Source organism: Aphelocoma coerulescens, chromosome 6, assembly GCF_041296385.1.
Source record: "Aphelocoma coerulescens isolate FSJ_1873_10779 chromosome 6, UR_Acoe_1.0, whole genome shotgun sequence".
Lineage (NCBI taxonomy): Eukaryota > Metazoa > Chordata > Aves > Passeriformes > Corvidae > Aphelocoma > Aphelocoma coerulescens.
The window spans coordinates 931,399-952,650 of record NC_091020.1 but is presented as its reverse complement, the minus strand read 5'-3'; the positions used below and the strand labels follow the sequence as shown (position 1 = coordinate 952,650).

Genomic DNA, 21,252 nt, shown 5'->3' with positions numbered 1-21,252 from the left:
AATTTAGGATTTGACACCAGTAACTGCCTTTTTTTTCCCCCCTCAAAGGATTAATTAGTCCACAATAAAAGATGAATATTAGGCAATTTATTATGCTAATGACTTGCAGAAAAAAGCCAAATTACATTGATGGTGGATTATATTGAACAATAAAAAGCCCCCCTCTTCACAGTTCTCAGTGAGGTGCATAGTTGAGCTGTAGTTAGCTCCAGGAAGCTTCCTGGGAATAGTATCCACATTGCAGACAGCCATGCATCAGCAGGAACCACATTCCCAGTGAAACAACATGGATCTCCCTCCTGTTTGTAATTACGCCTTGTTACCCCTCAGCAGTCATTTTTAGCTCAGCTAAAAAGGCTGGTGTTATCGTGGAGTATGGCATTTCCTACCTGGTTATCTTGCAATCTATCATCTTATTGCAAGCAAACTGAAAGAGAAGTTGAGATTCAAGAGCATTCAGGTTTGCACAAACTTTTTGCAGTGAGGGAGTCCAGTAGAAGAAGAAGCTGTCATCAGTGCTCATCACTGATAGAGGAGCTTGGCCTGGAAATAGGAATCCACAAGAAAAATCTCTGCGTTGCTCCCAGAACTGTTACTCGGTGACTTCAGTAAAGACAAGATTAAACAAAAAATTTAGATGAGACTATCAAAAATATTCCTTTGAGTTGGATCAATAATAAGATTCAAGATTCAACAAGACACTGGAAAAGCTGTTCTATGATGATGGCAGGAGACAAAGTAATCAGCCCTAAGTCAGTAAGATAAGAAAGGAATCAGTGTAATTGGAGGAAAAAGAGTAACCAGGCCCCAATACCATCAAAATCTGAGCAGCCAAAATCAGAGGGAATAGCTCAAACACAGAGACTCTTCCAGGCTCAGCAGCACTTAGAAACCCAGAAGTGTCAAAATGCTTCAGTGGGATGAGCCTGCCCCCTCCTGATTACCAGATAAAAACCAGCCCTTTTTAGCAGACAGTTAGTGGGATTTTTATCAATAGGAATGAAAGCACCTGCCATCTCAGGGTCTGGTCAGTTGAGATTTTACGACACACATTATCATGGAGTTCTTCTCCAGTGACTGCACCTGTTACCTCAGACCTCAGAGTTAAAAGGCCCCAGCAAAAGCATCATGGAACTTATTTTAAAGTGTTTAAATACAACTCACTTCGGGTTTATGTAATCTGCACTTGCTGAAGCCAAGAATTTATTTATTTAATTTCTATTTCTTTTCCTGTTTGGGGGGAAAAAAAATTGGTCAAAGCCTGCTTCTTCCCCCAGCAGTTCTTGTGCACACTCAGACCTTATCCCCATGACAGGGGTAGGCAATGAAGGGACAATGGCCAGGACCTGGGTCATGGACACAGCGTTGTGTCGGCAGTGACACTTCAGCACTGTTGTAACAACATTAAAAGACAGAACTCCATCTGAACGATCCTATTGTGAGAATGAGTATTTTCAGTGTGCTCTGTAGCAGGAAATATTTTATCTGCTGTAAAGACAACCGCTTCTGTAAATGATTAAACTCTCAAGCTTCTTTTCAGCATTTAAGAAGCTTTGAACATTGTTTACAGTGCTGGTTGTACAGCATCCTTGCTTTTATCCTCCAGTGTAGCAACAAAGATTCAATATGAATTAAATTCTTATTTTTTTCCCTCTGTATCACTGTTAAAGTATGAAAAAAATCCATTATGGTAATAATTACCTAGGACAATGTAAAGTTCAGCATCAGTTTGTAGGAAGAAATGGCTATTTCTTTCCTGGTTATCATTAGCAGAAAAGCTGAAAACATCCAGATGAGTGATTGCAGCACTACAGCGAGTAGGATTTGGGGACAGCTGTTCCAAAACAATCTCTGAGTAAAAGTAAGGACTGGTCTGCATGGGGTGGGTTCATTTTCCAACACAGTACAAGAGTTAAGAGAGATGGCTTCCCTAAAAGCATCCAAGGACAGGTTGGATGGGGTTCTGATCAACCTGGCCTAGTGGAAGTTGTCCCTGCCCATGGCAAGGCAATCCTTTCCAGCCTAAACCATTCCGTGATTCCACGGTGATTTCTTCACTGCCTGAACACGAGCACAACCCTTTTGATGCCAACACAGCAGCACTCACATGAAGGAACCTGTCCAGCTGGAACCTGTTCTCTTTGACCAGGTGGGACCTTCATACCTGGAGGTGTTGCCATCATGGACAACAACATCCTGTTTGGGGACGCCTACAGACATATTTGCCAGTCTAGACAGGGCCTCCGTTTTAACAAAGCTCATTTTCTGCTTTAAGACAGGACAATTCCTGGTTTCCCTAAATCCTGCTCCATCCCCCCATTTCAATACATGATTTAGTTACTTGTAAAACAATGAGTAACTTTATTTTTCATGTGAGTGAATGCTTATCACTCACACAGAAAAGCCACAAAACAAGCTAGAGCATATATTGCAAAGAAAAAAGCCAAATGTTTCAAAAATTCAATCAAAACCTACAAAAAACACTAAGAAGGAGCTGTGACTAGGACAACAAGCAGAGATTCAAGCCCTCAGCTTCCTGCTCTCAATGCTGGATGACACTAAGTGTGTCATTTGTCATGCTGTGTCTGGGTCTCCATCTCTAAAATGAGCACAACAGGCACTGAGATGCCTCAAGTGTATGTGGGGAGGCTATTTTGAAGCCTGCTTCCTTTTCCACTGGTTTCCATGGAAAATTGTCATCTTCCTCTGCTAACAGTTCTCATTTTAGTGAGAGAAGCAAGCTCAGGGAAAAACAAGAATATTTAGATAACTGTCTTTTTGCCGTGCACAGAAAGCAGAGGCTGTGGAGTATGGGGGGAAAAGGCAGCAGCAAGTCCAGCAGGTGAGGCTGGGAAAAGCACGATTGGTGCAGCCATCCCTGCCTGGCATGTGAGGGGTGGAAAACCTCCCACACCTCCCTGCTCATCTGCATTCCCACCCTGTCTGGCACTGGCTTTCCTCACCCCAGAGGAGCTGCTGGCAGCCTGGAGCTCCCACGACTCCCCTGCACAACGTGTTCCCAATCTCCTTCCACGCCCCAGTGGTGCCAGTGGGACTTTCCTGTTTTTAACAGCTCCCCAGTCACTGCTGTGGGTCAGACCTTCCCCAGAAAGAGACACCTGAGGGTTCACATCCATAGGAATTTTCCTCCTTTCCATGAGCGGAGCTTTACTTCAGCCATCCACAGATTAAACATTCAGCCAAAACCACTCAGAGTTACTCACTGCTGAATGGGAAGGGCAACTCAACTCGCCTGACAGAGAGAACAATTTTAATGGGGGATGAACAGTCCTTTAGAAAAATCTTCCTTCTCCTGAATGGAGGTTAATTTAATGCTGTGTTTTTAATGCAGGTGATGTGGAATGTGAAATTATTTTTTTAGCCCTGTATATATTTCCCTTTTTGGATCACAGGTACAGCATATTTTGGCTTTAAACTGAAAGAGGGAAAGTTTGGATTGGACATTAGGAAGAAATTGTTCCCTGGGAGGGTGGGGAGGCCCTGACACAGGTTGCCCAGAGAGGCTGTGGCTGCCCCTGGATCCCTGGAAGTGTCCGAGGCCAGGTTGGATGGGGCAATAGGGAAAAGATTCTTCTTTTAAATGTACAAAACTGGGTAGTTACAAAACATTAAATTGTGATGGCACATAACGGCAGCCACACAGTGCTGCTGGGAGCAGTGGCCTTGAGCTTTGGTGGAAGGGCACTAAAGGACATTTAAATTACGCACAAGGAAGAAGGAGAAGAAAGATAATTCCTATTCTGAATGTGGCATCTGCTAAGGAAGCAAGAACCCGAGAGCAGCTGGATTTAGTACAGCTATTGGCCATCTAAACAATCTAGTCAAGCAGCACATTCATGGAGACCTTGGGAGGTGTATCTATGTCCTGTCTGTCCATCTGTATTTCCTCTCAGATCTTGCTTCATTTTCTTTTCAAAGGATTTCGGAAACTTAGGAGCACCCATCAACAGACTGATAGCAGTAGATCCACAGTGGAATGTTCTAACTACAGCTGAACCCAGGAGTGTGCCTCACTGCTCATTTAGTGTGGCAAGTATGTGCCATGACAACACTGATTAATTCATATTTCAATAATATATATTTTAAAACATATGTGACAGATATTAGAAATATTTCTGATGTAGATTCTCAGGGCAACCTGCAGAGCAAGCATTTTGGAGGCAAAGGACCTCCAAGACAGCCAAACATCCAAGAATTTAGCCTGCAATTTAGATCACAACCCCAGCTACTGATGGTTTGAATGGTTTGAGCTTTTCCTCTGTCGCTGCTCATTGCCAAGGGGAGACAAGGGGACTTTGCAGAGTGTCCCCTGGTGTGTGTGTGTGTGCGGCATGGATTGCCACATGGCAGGACACTGCCACACCCCCACGGCTGCACAGCATGAGTCCCCTCCCTGGCATTTAACTCCAGCAGGAACCACCTGAATCCATCTGCTCTAAAAGAGAGATGACATTTCCATGGAACCAAATAAACCCAGGCAGATGGTGTGTGTGTGAAGGGAGGGAGGCGGGGAGAGTGTGGTTTAAAAAAAGGACCTGCCCCAAATACAGTGTGAACTACAATGAAAAGGGAAGGGAAGGGAAGGGAAGGGAAGGGAAGGGAAGGGAAGGGAAGGGAAGGGAAGGGAAGGGAAGGGAAGGGAAGGGAAGGGAAGGGAAGGGAAGGGAAGGGAAGGGAAGGGAAGGGAAGGGAAGGGAAGGGAAGGGAAGGGAAGGGAAGGGAAGGGAAGGGAAGGGAAGGGAAGGGAAGGGAAGGGAAGGGAAGGGAAGGGAAGGGAAGGGAAGGGAAGGGAAGGGAAGGGAAGGGAAGGATATTCTGACAAAGGCATAGGGAGAACACTAGGTGTAATCAGTTTGATTAGGGTGCAACTCTGTGGATCCAGAAAGCAAAAGGAGAATCAGAGAGCCAGGTGAAATGGAGTGCCCGGGGATCATGCGCTTGGCAGCTCACATCCATGAGAGCAAATGTGCATGAATCAGTGCTCTCCCAAAAATCTCCAGCAGATTTGCAGCAAAGCCTTCAGCAGGATGCGTCACAGCTGGTCAGCCCAGAGGCAGCAGTGACCAGATGAGGGGAAAGCTGACCTCAGACACGTGGCCCTCCTCTGCTTCTATTCAAACACCTGCTCACATGTAAGCAGATGAAGCCCATTGTCTGTCCTAATGTCCAGGCTACACCCAAAACCACTGACAGCATTCAAAGAACCCAGTGGTTATGTTGAGGTTTTTTGGAATGTGTTACCTAACCACAGCAAATCCATCAGTGTCTTGGAGATCACCATAGAAACAGGCTGACAGCTCAGTGCAGGAGGAAGAATCCCTGATCTCAGCCTGGAGAAGATGCTGATGTGCCTGGTCCAACACATGGAGCTCCCTCCCTCCCTCCCTCCCTTCCAGCACCTGGACTCCTGGTTGCCTCTCCCCTTTTGGCCACAGGAGTGCATGGAGGGTTTCCTACTCCCTGGAGTGACACAGAAGACACCAAAACATTTTCTACCAAAGCAAATGAGACATTGAGGCTCTGTTCCAAATAAAAGATTAAAAAATGGTAATAGCTACCTGAATATTTCTGTATGAAAAAACTGCTTCAACTCTCTGAATGAAAACCAGAGCATGTGAATGTGCAGTGGTTGCTGCCATCACCCCATTTTCAGTGCTGCCTCGTATATCTCTCAATGACCTGGGCCGCAAGAATAGAGAGAAATCACACAAGCTACGACGCCTGAGGCCAGAATTGCCCTGCTGGAGGGGAAACATGGGGTAAAGAAAGACTGTGTTATTTGACAGGACATGTACTCACCAGGCTCCTCCTACAGCTCCTCCTACAGCTCCTCCTACAGCTCCTCCTACAGCTCCTCCTACAGCTCCTCCTACAGCTCCTCCTACAGCTCCTCCTACAGCTCCTCCTACAGCTCCTCCTACAGCTCCTCCTAGCTCCTCCTAGAGCTCCTCCTAGAGCTCCTCCTAGAGCTCCTCCTACAGCTCCTCCTACAGCTCCTCCTACAGCTCCTCCTACAGCTCCTCCTACAGCTCCTCCATTTTTCTAATTTTGGGGTTGAACTAGAAGATTTTCTATGGGCTTCATTCCTTTCTGAAGTATCTTCCTAGACAAGTCCCCACCTCTCAGTGGCCATTGAGGGAAGTAGGAATTACGTGTGTTTCCACACAGTTTTTCAAATTAATGTGCAACAAATTGATTGATTGAATTAATAATTCATAAACATTAATTGTATTTGAGTGGAAAAGTGTTCAACCATTACTCTGTTCATTGACCTGAAAATATATTCCTCAGTTTAAAGTATTTCCGTAAATTTTGATCTGATGACAGCAAATCTTTTAATCACTCTCTCATAATTTTGTGACTTCAATTTAAAACCGTTACAATCCTATAAGAAGAATTGACATTTAGTCGAACAAAATAATGAATTTCTTTGCACTGCAGTAAGCCCTCAGATGCTCAATTTATCTCTAGCTTTAAAAGTTAGCCAAAGCTTGCCCCAAACTGAATTCATTTTAAATATGTGTTTACTCAGTAATTATGGCTCAGTACAATTTAAACTCCAAGGAAACATGGGAATATGTTAATGGGTGGTACTAAAAACTAAACCACTCCATTTTGTTTCATGTTATTTTCCATGTTTCCATGTGCAGCCACAAGCTCAGTTGAATTTTGTTTCACATTCCTCTCCTTGAAATGTTTATTTTCTGTACATTTAGTTTTGTGGTCCCAAATTTAAGGACAATTTAGTATAGTTATTAATCCACAATGCTATCTAGGGTAAAGGTCCACAGAATACTCCAGCTTCTTCCCCCACATCCTTCCATTATATCCTGTGATTATTATCCTTGGCTATTAGGGAAAACTCCTTCCCCAGAGGTTTGTCCAGCACTGGAACAGGCTGCAGTGGAGGAGTCACCATCCCTGGGGTGATTTTAAAGACTTGTACAGGTGGCACTTGTGTACCTGGTTTAGTGGGGGCCTTGGCAGTGCAGGAGGAGCTGGATTTGTCCTTCCCAACCTCATGGACTCTGTGATTCCCTGCTTATTGCACTTAATGGTACATCAATGCTATCATGCAAATACAGCAGTATTATTTACTTATATATTTTGCTAGGTTTGATTTCCTTTAGTGAACTAAGGTTGCTCAGGGCAGCATGCAGAGACCTAGGGATCAAACACCAAGGTTTTGTGGAAATGTTCCCTTCAGCTGTGGCTTTAGCTGGAGGAATTTAGGAGAAATCACAACATGAGGAGATGACGTTCAGTGTATGCATGAAAATTCATTACTGCTAAACAAAAACTCTAATTCTGACTCAAGCTGCACAGTGTCCAGTTGTCCCCAGCACAAACACTCCTATTTCCCTTTGATCACCCAGTCAGTGTCACTGGTGGTTCACCAGCCTCTGTTTGGTGGAATGTTTTACTCCGTTAGCACCTGGGATTTTGGGGAGAGAGACTAGGTTCACCTCTGTGTTTGCGATTACTGCTGATGTGTGATACAGAGTCAGTGTGAAGTTTGCTAATGAACTCACTGCTCTTTATTCCCAGCTGCTATGGAAATAGGAAGCAAGCTGAACTAGGGAAAAATCCTCTTCCCATATGAACTGAAGTAAGTGTTCCTCAGGGAGGTGCAAAAGCCAATCTGCTCCAATTAGGAAAACAGGAACAGTAAAGTCCAACAAGCACATGAATCCTACAGGAGCAAAAGCCCATCCTCCAAAAACACATTCAGAAAGATGATTTTTGCTTGTTGCCTTTAGATATTTTTGATGTGAAACAAAATAAAGCAGCCCCATGAATATGACACTGTCCTGGTCATTGTTTGCTCACAGCTCAAAGAACTGCATTTTTGACAGGACAAAATACTTGGAACCATGTGACTCATGTGGAGCTTCTCTGAGAAACAAACTCCTTTTTGGAGGGGATAGAGATGTAGAAAAAGTGGTGACAATAGGATAAAAGTGGGGGGCTGTGGGAATAATTCAGTGGGAACAACAACTTGTGTTAATTTTTTTTTCCATCTTTCTGTAAAGGAAACATATTTGCCAATACTTGCGGCAAGCATCTTATCTTCATTCTACTCCATCCTGCATTCAGCTATGTTCATTTTGATCCCCTCTACACAGACATGACTGTGCCTTTTATTGCTGGGCACAAAAAACCTGCCAGCCTTAGCCAAAAACCAGCAACAACACTCCGCTATAATATTCAGCTCTCACCCTGCCTGGCTACCAGCTTCACGAGTTGGCTTTGTGTGCTCTAATGAATAGTCCTTCAATTTAACTTTCTTTGCCTGCCGTCAATTACACTGAATTATGACAGATTCCTGTAATTCAGGCTAAATTTTTTTCTTTGTTTTGTCCCATTTAAGATGGAACTTGCAAAGGAGAGTTCCAAGAACATAGCATCAGCCTTGCTGTCCTCTGCATCTCTGCAGAATTATCTCTGTATTTTTTTTGTGTGAAGTTCACATTCCAAACAAAGGCTCGTGACTGTCACTGACAATAAAAACTTAACTTTCTCTGCATTGCTTTCCATTCCCTAATGAATTGTAATTCATTTTTGCTTTTTCCTACTGCTGATATGTAATTTTTGCTTTTTCCTACTGCTGATATGTTCTGGAGGGATTTTCACTTTGCTGGTTTAGCAGTAACAATGAGAATTTCTTTTTCTCAGAGGAAGGGGAAAGTTTAAAGCTCGGCAGCATGAGAGATTTGTATTGTTGTTGCCAGCACACATTACCTTTAAATTTATGCAAGCTGAATCTCATATGCCAAGTTTTCAAAATTAATCTAGACTCTCTCACCATCCCCTGTGGTTTGTACAAACTGAAAAGTTTATGGGCCAAACTGTTGAAAAATGCCTCTGGATTTGTTTTCAGCGCTGGCACACGCAAAAAGGGACATGCAGGAACCAATGCTTTTGTTTCAAAGTCAGCGTGCCCACCTGCCTTTGTGTGCAAGAGCCGTCAGGAGCCAGACTTTCACCCTGGCAGGGGCTGAGCCACCCTCAAACGTGACAGCACTCTCCAAACACAAATCCCACAGAAAGTTCAGGAAGGGACAATGACATTAAAGCAACTTGTCCGCTGCCATCAGCAGGTTGCCTCACAGCTTCTGTTTGAACCAACTCTTTCTGGAAAGCTTTTGTTTACTCAGTGCTAGTGGATACGTCCTTACCACTCAGGTGTGAACACAACACCACAGCCCTCCCCCAGTCAACTGATTTATGAAATCACAGAATTCCATAAAGACCTCTAAGATCCTACAGTCCAAACATCAACCGAGTACCACGGTCATGTTCACTATTATAATGTCCCCAAATGCCACAGCCATACATCTTTTGAATACTTCCAGGAATGGGGACTCTTGCCTGGCTACTCATTTGGTGAATAAATATTTCCTAACATCCAGCCTGAGCCTCCCCTGGCCCAGCCTGAGGCCGTTTCCCCTTGTCCTGTCCCTGTTCCCTGGGAGCAGAGCCCGACCCCCCCGGCTGCCCCCTCCTGTCAGGGACTTGTGCAGAGCCACAAGGTCCCCCCTGAGCCTCCTTTGCTCCAGGCTCAGCCCCTTTCCCAGCTCCCTCAGCCGCTCCTGGGGCTCCAGCCCCTTCCCAGCTCCGTTCCCTGCCCTGGACACGCTCCAGCCCCTCCAGGGCTCTCTGGCCGGGAGGGCCCAGAACTGGACACAGCCCTGAGGTCCCTCAGCAGGGCCAGCACGGGGGACAGGCTCTGCCCTGGGGCTGTGGTCACCCCATGGCTGGCACAGCCCAGCGGCCATTGGCCTCGTGCCCCCCTGGGCACCTGTCCAGAGTCAGCAGCTCATTGTCCCTGTCCCTACTACAACCTATTTTAACAACCTGTGATTCAGGTGCCAAGAGGATGATCCCAGACTCTGTTCAGTGGTGCCCAGAGACAGGACAAGGGGCAATGTCCATAAACTAAAACCAAGAAGTTCCACCTCAACATGAGTAAAAACATTTTATGTTGAGGGTGGCAGAGCCCTGCAACAGCTGCCCAGGGAGGTCCTGGAGTGTCCCTCTGTGGAGACAACCTAAACGCACCTGCATGCGTTCCCGTGCCACCGGCTGCATGTGACCCTGCCTTGGCAGGGGGTTTGACCTGGATGATCTCCAGAGGTCCCTCCCAACCCCTGTGATTCTGTGACCTCTCCACAGTTCCTGGGCAAATCGAGGTTTTAGTTTACTTACAGATCACTCCCAAAGGATGGTGCGGGCAGGAATGGGCGTGGTTTAACTCCTTCTGCCCTGCACAGTTCTTCAGTTCTGCAGAAACACAGCACAAGCAGCGAGGGCTCTTGGCACTGTGCTGTAAGAACACTCTGAAAACTCCAACATGTATCTTGAAACTCATAAAAGAATAATTATTATTACCTTGGAACCACTAGGGGAGAGCCAGGGTGGAATTCAGTGCAGCATGGACATGGACAGTTTGCTCCAGAGGCTTCTTCCCCTACACAGCACAGACCTAAACCAGCTCACACTGACAGCCCCTGATTCAGGAATCAGTCCCTCATTGTTCCGGTTTGGTCAAATTTAGAGATATATCTTCTGAGAGAAGGCACAACCACCCTTCCCCCCACCAGGTTCGAGGGAAAGTGAAAGAGATAAAAACTATTTATTTAACAAACACATGAGAGAAGGAAAATAATGCTAAATAATAAAATACTTTGCTGGGAAGAAAAAAAACCTGGGAAAGTGTTAGAGTCCTCCCTTTGGTCTCCTCGGAGCTGGGGCTTGGCCCAGGGCCACGCCCTCTGTGCTCGGTGGAAGGTCCTCCCGATGTGCTCTGATATTGAAGCAGTCCACAGAAAAAGGGAAAAAAATCCAAAATTCCAGCCGAAATTCCAGGGAAGGAAAAAAAGTTCAACTCTCAGTCTCTCTCCGGAGAAAGAAGAAAAGAAAAAAAAAAAAAAAAGCTGGCTGGGAAAAAAAAAGTCACTATCTCTGTGTGACCTTGAACAAGCTGCAAACTGCTTTGAAACAGTTTTGCTCAGTTTTTCCTTCCTCCTCTCAGGCTCAGTTTAAAAGCATAGAAAGGCACAAGAATTAATTTCTAGGCATAGGGCAGCGATACAGGATACACATCATAAAGTCACCCCAAGACATTCCATTCTAATTTGCTACACTCAACATCTGCACAGAACCCTTTTTAAAAAAAGTTTTAAAAGACTGCTATTTGATAAAACTCTATAAAAAAGGAAAAAGAATAATTTTCCTGAGATCAAGGATTAATCCAAATAATTCCTTCAGAAATTCCTTTAAGACTGAAACAAGAATTTGACAGTGATTCAAAAGAATGTGTTTTGACATTTATGAAAGTGTTGAGCATTTATCTCTTGATACACGTTAGAGATATAAGCATTCTCCTAAACAAAGGTACATCTTTTTATATACAGGAAAGTTGCAGTCCTCTTTTAAATGGTTCTGCTACAATTTCTAGATTAGAAGAATAAAAAATATTTCAGGGATTTAAAACACCAAAATCAAGAAGCCTTTAGATGAAGAATCAGGGTGACTATTATTTTGTGCAATACCATCACCAAAGAATGTAATTTACAGTGCTCCCTTTCCCTGATTAAGCCTAGTTTTAGCCTCCTGACAGCTTCTTGAGAAAATGTTCCCAGTCTGGTCCAGCTCCTCCAGCAAGTGAGAACTACAAAATATAAGCACTGAGGAAGGGCAGCAGAGAGAGAATTATCTTTTCCTAAGTTATTCACGCAAAGAGGTTAATTTTCTGTACAAAGAAGCCTGCAATCTGTTGTTTACAGGCAGACATAAAACCTCAATAAAAGACCGCCATGGGTATGGTTTTCTCTCACACATTATGCGTTTCTAACTCAGTTTCTTTCACTGGCTTCTGGTAATACTGTTTGCAGTTCACACCAGAAAACTGGGGTGCTGTTCCTGGCTTGACTGGCATTTTGCTCTCTGTGTGTCCAATTTTCTGTCCAGTTTGGATTCTGAAGTTGGGCACAGAAGGGATGGCACTGGGTGAGGCAGGCCCCTGCACAGCTGTCCCCTGAGCCCTGTCCCCAGCCTTGGGCCCCCATGACACCTCACTGCCAGACTTTGCCTCACCTGTGTATTTGCTGTCACCTCTATTCCCTCTGATGATGCAGATAATTTCCTAAATAAATCTAACATTGAATTTGGAATTGGAATAGTATGAGAATAACACTCTGCAGGGTAGGATTTGCATAGGGGCTTCATGCAAATATCTTTAAGTATTTAAGCCTTCCAAACACACACATTTTCACCTAATGAATATTCTCTGCTGGACTATTTAGAGATCACCTACAAGCATTTTTGTTTACAGAGTAAGTTAATTAATACTGTTAATACACCAAGGCGTGGGGTGAAACTTCTTCTATCTGCTGCAAATGCATTCAAGAGTGCTGGTGTTGAAAACCAAGGCAAAGCAGCCAAGGTTCATGCCAGATGAACCTCCAGCAAATTTTCAGTGAACTTGGGCTGATAGAATATTCCCACTTAAGTGATGTGAAAGCAGATACTTTGAATCCCTTCAAATTACTGCTTTGTGAATAAATAATTTTTAACGTTCATCTGTAGTTAAGAATTCCAGGCTAACATAAGAAAACCCCCCATGTTAAAAAGAGCAGATTAGCCAATCCTCCCCAGGCCTTGGTTTATTTCAATGCCATGCATTTTAATGACAACAATAAAATTTGGAAAGGCCTGGTGAACATGGAAACTCCATAGGACTAATGACATCTGGATCGTGAAGAAAACCCTGTTTCAAAGGCTCTTAAGGCTATCGAGCAAGGATTTAAACATTGGCTTTCTGCTCCCCAGACAAGTGTCCCACATCTCTGGCTTGAGTTTATCTGGAGAAGGACTCTGAATTTGTCTTGTTAAAGGTGCTCCAAGATGAAGCTGGCATACACTGGAGTGGTAATGAGGGCACTGTATGACAGTCAGCACACCCAATTAAGAGCCTGGTATCTTGATTAGAGCCCCCATTCCAGTGACTAATCTCTAACAGGAGAGTTACAGCAACTGGTAAACAAAGAAATAATGGTACCGGGGGAATTCACGGGGAGTATTTATAGCTCAGCCTGATGCATTCAACTAAATTAGAGAAAATGGAATCGATCCCTGATTCATTCAGGGCTCTATTCCACACACCAAACACAAAACCAGGCACCAGGAACTCATTAATGGTGATTAAGGGCTCTTTGTCCCTTGCTGCAGCAGCTGTTTGCAGTGGGAGGGTAATACACACCATACATACTCTGGGACATGTGATATACATTTAGATAGTTACCCTAGGCTTGGAAATGCAGTTTTGCACTTCTCCTGTGTCTCTGAACATTGGTACCTGTTAGTTCTGGACAGCAACCTTCAGACAACAGGGCCTTGAAGTGCAGGAAAACAGCTGTGTGAGCACCCTTGGCTTGACAGGCCAGCAACACCTCTCCCAACTACAACCCAGAAAATCTCTTGAGCTGCTCTGACACAGACTACCAGAGGTGACATTTCACAGTCCAGGAGAGGTGAGAAGAGACCTCCAGAACTGTCCAAGGAAACATCCTCTTTAAAGAGGTACAGGCAAAGACCCCATGGGAGTAATGCTGCCTCTAAAAGCTCCCTTCATATGCAAAGAAAAAAGGAGAAATATTTCCATAATGCTGCAGGCCATTGACTGTCTCCAGTTCTGGGAAATTCACTTTGAAGTATATGGATTATAGGCAGCCATCCAAGCCACATATATAAATATCCCATGTAAGTCCAAGCTGCAAGACCCAATATTATTTCAGAATAATAAAGCTCAAGAGTTTTTTAGCTGAGTATAGAAAAAAAAAACCCAAGTCAAATGAGGTGCTGATACTGAAAACTCCAGAAATACCCTCATTTCTTTGATTATAACACAAAATGGCATCTAAAAGACAACACAGTTTTCATTTGCTGAGGATGTGGAAAACATTTTTAGGGTTTTGTTCATTGTGAAATAAACTTCAGCTGCTTCTGTCCTTAACTGTCCCAAAGGGCTCCGTCTGCAGGTGGGGCAGCACCATGGGCAGTCTGTGGTATTTGCTGTCATTGAAACCTCTCCTGAGAGTCCTTCATAAAAGTGGAAAGTGAGCCAAGGGATCTCACAGTAAGTACAGAACAGCAAAGCCCTTTCAGAAATGCATGAATGAATGAATGAATGAATGCACGAGTAAGTGAATGACTTGTTGTGCTAAACAAAGTATTTGAGCACTGAAGGCTTGCCCTGAAAGCAATCCCAACACAAACATTTTATTTCCCTGCTACAGCTCACCCTGATCTCCAAAGGGGGCAAGCAGTGCTGGAAAATGAAACCCCTTTTTACAGACCCTCAGAGATGTCTAAATACATTCTTTGCCTTGTGGCAATCGCAAAACCAAGCTGTATTTTCTTTTCCTTTTTTTGACTGATTGTGAATGAGCATTATCCTAATGAATCCCATACTGATTTTTGGGATGGTGATGTACTAGCTATCCCACTATCACTGGTTACAAGCAGAATCCTGCTTGTCTAAAATCTCTGACTTCAGTGCACTAAAAGACAACTTTTTGGTGTGATGACTTTGATGCAGGGAATCAGGAGGCCTTCCTTCACCGTGTCTCAGTTATGGAGCTCTATTTACCTGCACAGAAACTGTGTGGGTTCAGGCTGTGCTGCTGTTTCACTACCAAAAGCCCTGATTAAAACTAAGCACACAATGGTCTGTGGACTCCAAGACATGTAATCCAAACCCTGTCTGTGTCCCTCATCCTGCAGCCTCCTCACTCATGTGATGAGCAGCACACACAGACCCACAGAGCACACTCAGGTAAACTCCAGCAACAAAACACTTCCTTATCCCCCAGGAGTATCTGAAACTTGTCTAAAAAGCAGGACATTTTGTATCCTTTGCCTATTCACTACTGTTAGCATGTTTTTGGAGAAATAAAGATATTTGAGTTGCTCTGAAACCCAGAACAGGGTACCCCAGAAGCCACCAAGGGCCTGGGGGCCCTGGGAGGGTGCAGCAGCACAAAAAGCTGATTTTCCTGCCATTAGCCCCAGAAAGCAGCTAGCTTTCCCAGAGAAACAATAGGACTTTTCTCGTGTTTAATAATTAAACTGCGAATGAAATGTTAATAATGAATGTCAGCCTACTTTTCATTTCTATCAGTGAAAGCATATGCTGCAGTCTGCTCCATTTCCAGTGGGAAGGAAACCGTGGGCACTGTAGTCTTTTGTTATTAAAGCATTACAGTAGCAGCGTGAGGCTGTGCAGATGTAAATGTGTCATAATTTTCTCTAGGATAATATTTACAGTATTTCAGAGTGCATGTGTGTGATCAGCATTTTGTACCCACTCGGCAGTTTGTCTGAACATCTGCTTTCATGGTCAGTGCTCACGAAGGCCTGGTTCCTTCCATTCTGGTCTGGTATGAAAAATAATACTCTTGGTGTGATGGATCTGTCACATTTCCTGTTCAGCACACCAGGAATTTCCACAGCGTTTGTTCTTTAGGACAGGCATCCCATTGCAACTCAAGTGTAGGAAAGCCTTTGAGCAAGGCAAGAGTGCCAAGATCTTTTGTTAATGATGATTGACACTGTTTTAAAAACCATTTTAAGATGTATCAAAGAAGTATCCTAAAAAAGTAGTTCATGGAGGGAAGGGAGGTGAAGAAAAAGAAATCATTATGTCACAAAGAGATGGAGGAAATGGCTCAACTACATCATGCACTGGCTTTCCTCTGCTCCCTCTCTTTTCTACAGTCCCATGGAGCTGAAAACACTATGCACAGCCACTAAAAGAACAGAGGAGTTGATACAGGAAAAAAAAATAAGGTAAAAAGAAAAGAAGAAAACTTGCACAGATAAAGCAACCAAGGAAAGATGATTAAAAACCCCCACAGCTTTTAGAAACACTTAGCAATTTTAATACATCATCAAAAAACTGGCAAAATACATCTCAAAGAGCATAAAAGAGAAAAAAGAACGATGCATCCAGCAGTATCATAAAAAATGAAACAAAAATGTTTACTCTTAACAGCCACATGTATCCTTTTACAAAAGAGAGGCAAAAGGGCACAGTCCCATGGACTTTGGAAGAAGCTACTTCCCTGTATATATAATGCAGCTGAGAATTCGTGTCCCTGTATCTGAAAGGGATGGAACCTTGGAGGGGCTTGAAAAGCTGCTTGATCTATTCTCCTGCTCTGAAACCTGACTGACCCCAATCAGAAGGACTCCTGGGGGATGTTGTCTATCCTCTTGCTAAAAATTCTGCTGGAAACTTTTCTTCTCAGTGAAGTAATGAAGACCTAAACGACTGCCTTCCAAGCCTACTCCAATGTTACATCCTTCCTTGCCACTCAAAGATTCTTCCCTGTGTCCAACTTGCATCACATTTGGTGTGTTTTAAACACCAAAATCTGACATGCTGTGGGCACTGAGAACAGGGGACACCATTTGCAAGGAGCTTTTACATCCTTGATGACATAGAATGGCTTTTTTCAGTGTAGCGGGTTCAGTTTGTAACCAGGCAGAAACACCAATTTAGTGTAGTGGTTTCGTCCAAAATACTCATTACTTACTTACTTATCTTCTGCGAGATAAGAATTAGGAGAAAGCAAAGCAGGCACAAAACTTAAAAGAATATAAAGAAGTTTATTAACAGACCTAAAAGGAAGAAAAAAAATCATACCACACCTTCAGAATACTTCTCCTCCCCCCACCTTTCCTCCTTCTCCCACTGACAATGTAAAAAGACAATCCTTGAGATTTTCAGTCTGTTTACCGCTTCCATAATAACCTTGTTCAGTTCACTTAGGAAGAGGAATCTCTCTTGCTCGTGCTATGGAGACCATCTCCACAAGAAATTCTCTCATGGCTTCAGTATCACAACAAGACAGCCGCCTGGGTTGGTTCTCTGCTTGCATGTGAGAGTCCCCTCCCGCCCCGACTTGCAGCTTTTCCCACAACTGCCTTTGAGAGTCCAATCTTGAGCTACTGGGGTACCATTTTATGGTTGAGCTGTTCAAAATCAAAGGTTCTCTTCACCCATCTCTGGGAGCATCTTCATCTCTAAGAATAGAGGCCCTCCCCCTGTTCCTGGGAGCAAAGGGTCCTCATCATCTTCATCTCTAGGACTATCTCTGGGAGTGCCTCTAGGAACAGAGGTCTTCTCCTTCTGATTGGAGCAAGAGTCCTCGTTGCTTCCATCTCTTCCTGTTCAAACTTCTCATCAAATCACAGCTGCTTCAGCATTTGCTTATTCCAGCACAGGTGCTTTTGCTTACAAGTGCAGTTTGAACGCTCCACCCCACATGCTTTCATGAAATTACAACAGGTACTCTGATATATCATAGTCCATCACCACCATAGCTTTACAACAGAATTTCAGCTTTAAATATCTCCTCTTTCTCCTCCCTCAGGATTTCAGCTCTTCTTTCTTTACTTAATGTCTGCAGGCTCCATCTGTTCTGGAGGGAACTTACATCACTAAAAGGGTTAATCTCACCTGGGCCTTGCAGCTGGAATTTTGCTTATCGCTGTTGGTCACATGATCTTTGCCAGACAGCAGGGCAGCTTCTTAAATGTAGACCACAGAGGCATGTCAGGCTTTTTTTAGGTGGCTTAAAAAATTGTCAATATTCAAACTAGCCAGTTGATAGGTTCTGTCAGGTCATAGAGGAAGCTGTAAGCACCTCTTTGCAAGAAAATCACTTCCGGATCTATGCTAACCTGTGACATTTTGCCTACTCCTGATGAAACAATCTCCTCAACTTTCTACTCATTCTCCTCTGCTTTTTCCCCAGTGTCCCATTTTTCCTGTCCTCCCAACCCCTAGAGCAGCACTGCGAGTTGTGTCCCTTGCTGTGTTGATGTCTTGGGGTAACTTTATGTTGTATCTCCTATCGCCTCTCTGTGCCCAGACATGATTCCTGTGCCTTTCTGTGTCTTTAAAACTGGATGTGAGAGAAAGAAAAAAAGAAAGCCAGACAAACTTTTCAGAGCAGTTTGTGCTCCAAGGTCACTCCATCTCCTCTGCATTCTTTTGCAGCAGCAAGAGTGGAGGCAAGCACCTTCCTGCTTTCTCCCAGCTCTCAGCTCCTTTTCTCCAGAGAGGGACGGAGAGTTAATTTTTTTTTCCGTGGGACTTTGACTTCTTCTTCTCTTCTGGAACTGTTCAGAACACACTGGGAGACCCTACACCATTGGCCTGGAGTGGGGCCTATGCTGCCCCAGCTCCAAAGAGGAGAGAGGGAGAGAGACCACAACCAAAGAAAGGACTCTAAAATCTTCCCAGGTTTCTCTCCACAGTGAGAGGTTTTATTATTTAGCATTATTATTCTTTTCCCATGTCTGTGTTAAATAAACAGGTTTTTTCCTTCACTTTCCTCCGAGGAAAATTTTTTTTTCCCCGAAACTGGTGGGGGAGGGATGGTTGTAACCTGCCTTCTATCAGAGAACATTCAAATTTGGACATTCCTCCAAATTTGTCTCAGACCGGGACAGCTGACTGCACTGTCCTGGCTGAGCACCCCTCAGTCCTGCAGCCTGTCTCTCCTGGGAAAGGCTGGCATTGCTGCTTTAGGAGTCATTAAACCCTCCATATTCTCTTCTGTGCATTTGTAGTTTGTTGGGTTTCCCCTGGCCTGACCCTGAGCAGATGACTGGTCCTGCCCAGGGGTAAGAGTTTAACTTCACACTGAATCCCACTCTCACTTAAGGCCAGACAGCTTTTCAAACTTGTCAACTTCCTCTTAATCTTGTATTTTCTTCTAAAATTAAGAATTTTACTCCTGTATCCCCTTTAAACCAGTATTATCTGCAACTGTGTAACTTGCTAGCAATTCCAGCATTCAGGAAAATGTCCCAAGACCAGGCTTGGAAGGAATCAAGCTTATGATGAGGCCTGGCATTTTAGAAAAGAACCACAGACCACTGCATCCAGCTTACATTAATTTATGTATGCTCTGTTATTCTCCTTATGGGAATGCCAAATACAGTGCTGCCAAAGGCTTCCTCACTGCTGGAATCTAAGCCTAGGGCTCTCTTTGCTTTCCCTCTAAGAAGACTTTTGGCATTAGCACTAGAAGAAATCTGATTGCTGTGATTTAAACTGAATTTAATTTTGACAAAACTCGGCTGCCTCTTATTGATCACCTATCAGAGGTTAATTATCTTGGAGGTGCTCAAAAATGGTTTATTTAGGCCAGTAATTTTTCTCCTGCTCAGCCATTCCCTTCCTTTTTGTCCATCACTAGACTAGCAATGTTTACTGGCTCCCCCTCAGCCTAGTTAAGATTTCAAATGCACTTCCTAATGGATCTGGAATTGCTTCAACCATTGAAGAGATCCTCTGTGATTAAAGCCTTGGGTCCAATTAATTTGAGATTGTTCAACAGCTGCATATTTTCTTCCCTAGTGACAGTGGCCACTTTTGCAGGGGAGCCCGTAGGTGTTTCTCTCTCTGAAGCAAGGATCTACATGCGAAGAAGGACAGGCAGTCCTGCCTTTCTCTTTTCCCCCACTGAACAGGCTCCAGAGAACCCTCCAGACTACAGCCCCCAAAGAACCCAGCCCAGCAGAAGGCAGGAAAATCAGCATCATCTTTAAACACCCCTCCAATGTAATCAGAAGGCTACACATGCTCCACCCAAGACACTACTGAGGATTTTTTCCAGTTGGAACCAAATCAGTTTCTGTATTTGCCTTCAAAACAGGCATGTTTACACAACCACATTCAGCTGAGATACCAGAACTGGGAATTTAAGAAAACCTGTCCAGCAGATGCTTTGAGAAATGCAAATAATCAAATAATTGATTGTTTTCAGAAAACTCTTATGGCCAGAAAACACCAGATATTTAAAATAGAAAAAAGAAAAAAAAAAGAGGAAGGAGGCAGCAGCAGAGCCTCTGCTCAGGGCTGCAGGCTCCTGCAGAAACACACATTCCTGACACTGCATCCATCGGTGAAGTGATGCTGGATAACAGGAGAGGGAGGAAACAAGCTGATCAACCTCCCCAAACTTTGACTAGATTGTAGACTTGCTGTGAGACCAGCCTTCATGTCCCATAGGAGTCTGTGTGCTGCTGGAAGGGCTTCCATGAACTGGCAGGGGAGGTTGGAGGGTGCACCCCTCAGACCTGGGAGCTGCATGCAGACACAGCTGCAGCCAGGAACCTCTGCCTGACATATTATCTGGAAGTGACACACAGGCTGGGCAGGGGTTTATCTCCTGTCACTTGAGCTTCACAACACAGTCCTGAAACAAATCACCTTCCTCACACATCCAGCAAGGCAGGGACTGCCAAGATCAGGTGTGGGAAAGCAGCTTCACAGCATTATCACACAGGGCACATCATCTTTGGAGAGCACTTAGTATGCAGCTACATCATAGCCCATAAAAAAAATCAGGGATTCCCATTGCCAAGAAGAAACATACCCCTAATCCAATATTTACTTCAATGAAGGATAACACTGACTCTACACACCTGCAAAATCAATGTGCCACAAATCACTACCAGAGCTTTCCCTTTTCAAAGAGAAAGAATATGCTTTCTATGAATTAACTTCAGAGAAATGCAGAATTAATGGGTGAATCATAGTTATCTGTTAACTTCAGATCATTTCAGGTATGTCTGGGATCCTTGAATATCTACAGTAAGGTATAATTTGACATCATATTCTGTGCAGAGTCATTTAATATTGACAGAAGGCTTGAAATACTTATGTTTGAGTAAAAAAGGTGAGAAGGTTGGGTGAATTATCTGGAGTAAGATGTAATGCTCAGCCTCATTGCAGGTTTTGAAGTTCTCTGCATGTGGAGGATACACTTCCCCGCAGCCTCTTGCTCAGCTGAAATAACTGGAAGAAACTTAAACCAATTACCAGAGGTGAGCTTGGATCTCTGCTCCAGGAATAACATCCTGACACTTCTACTGTTTGTATGTCGCTGTTCACTTCCAGTGGCACTGGGGCAGGGTGTACTGGGCTTCCTCTTTGGATGAGAGGCTGACAAAGCCACAGGGAAACCTGCACTTTTGTAACACCGTAAGCTGGAGTTTAAAGCTTTCCCAAATAGCAGCAGTGGCCTTCTATTCAAGGCAGTTCAACAGCAAATTCCACAAAGCGTTCCCATGCAGTCTCCAGCATGGGAAAATTCAGTCTATAAATGGCTATAAAATACCCCCTGCTTCCTGCATGGCAGACTAATA

The 21,252-nt window shown here is 44.0% G+C and overlaps 1 long non-coding RNA gene across 2 annotated transcripts; it reads left to right on the top strand.

Moving 5' to 3' along the window:
- The first annotated feature begins 13,382 nt into the window (after positions 1–13,382).
- On the top strand, positions 13,383–20,926 carry LOC138112862 (uncharacterized). Of its 2 annotated transcripts, none has more exons than XR_011151875.1 (3): positions 13,383–13,605; positions 14,050–14,161; positions 20,840–20,926. It is a non-coding gene; the product is annotated as an uncharacterized lncRNA (long non-coding RNA). The 2 variants fall into 2 exon arrangements; XR_011151876.1 differs by lacking the exon at positions 20,840–20,926 and adding an exon at positions 14,322–14,389.
- The last annotated feature ends 326 nt before the right edge of the window (positions 20,927–21,252 follow it).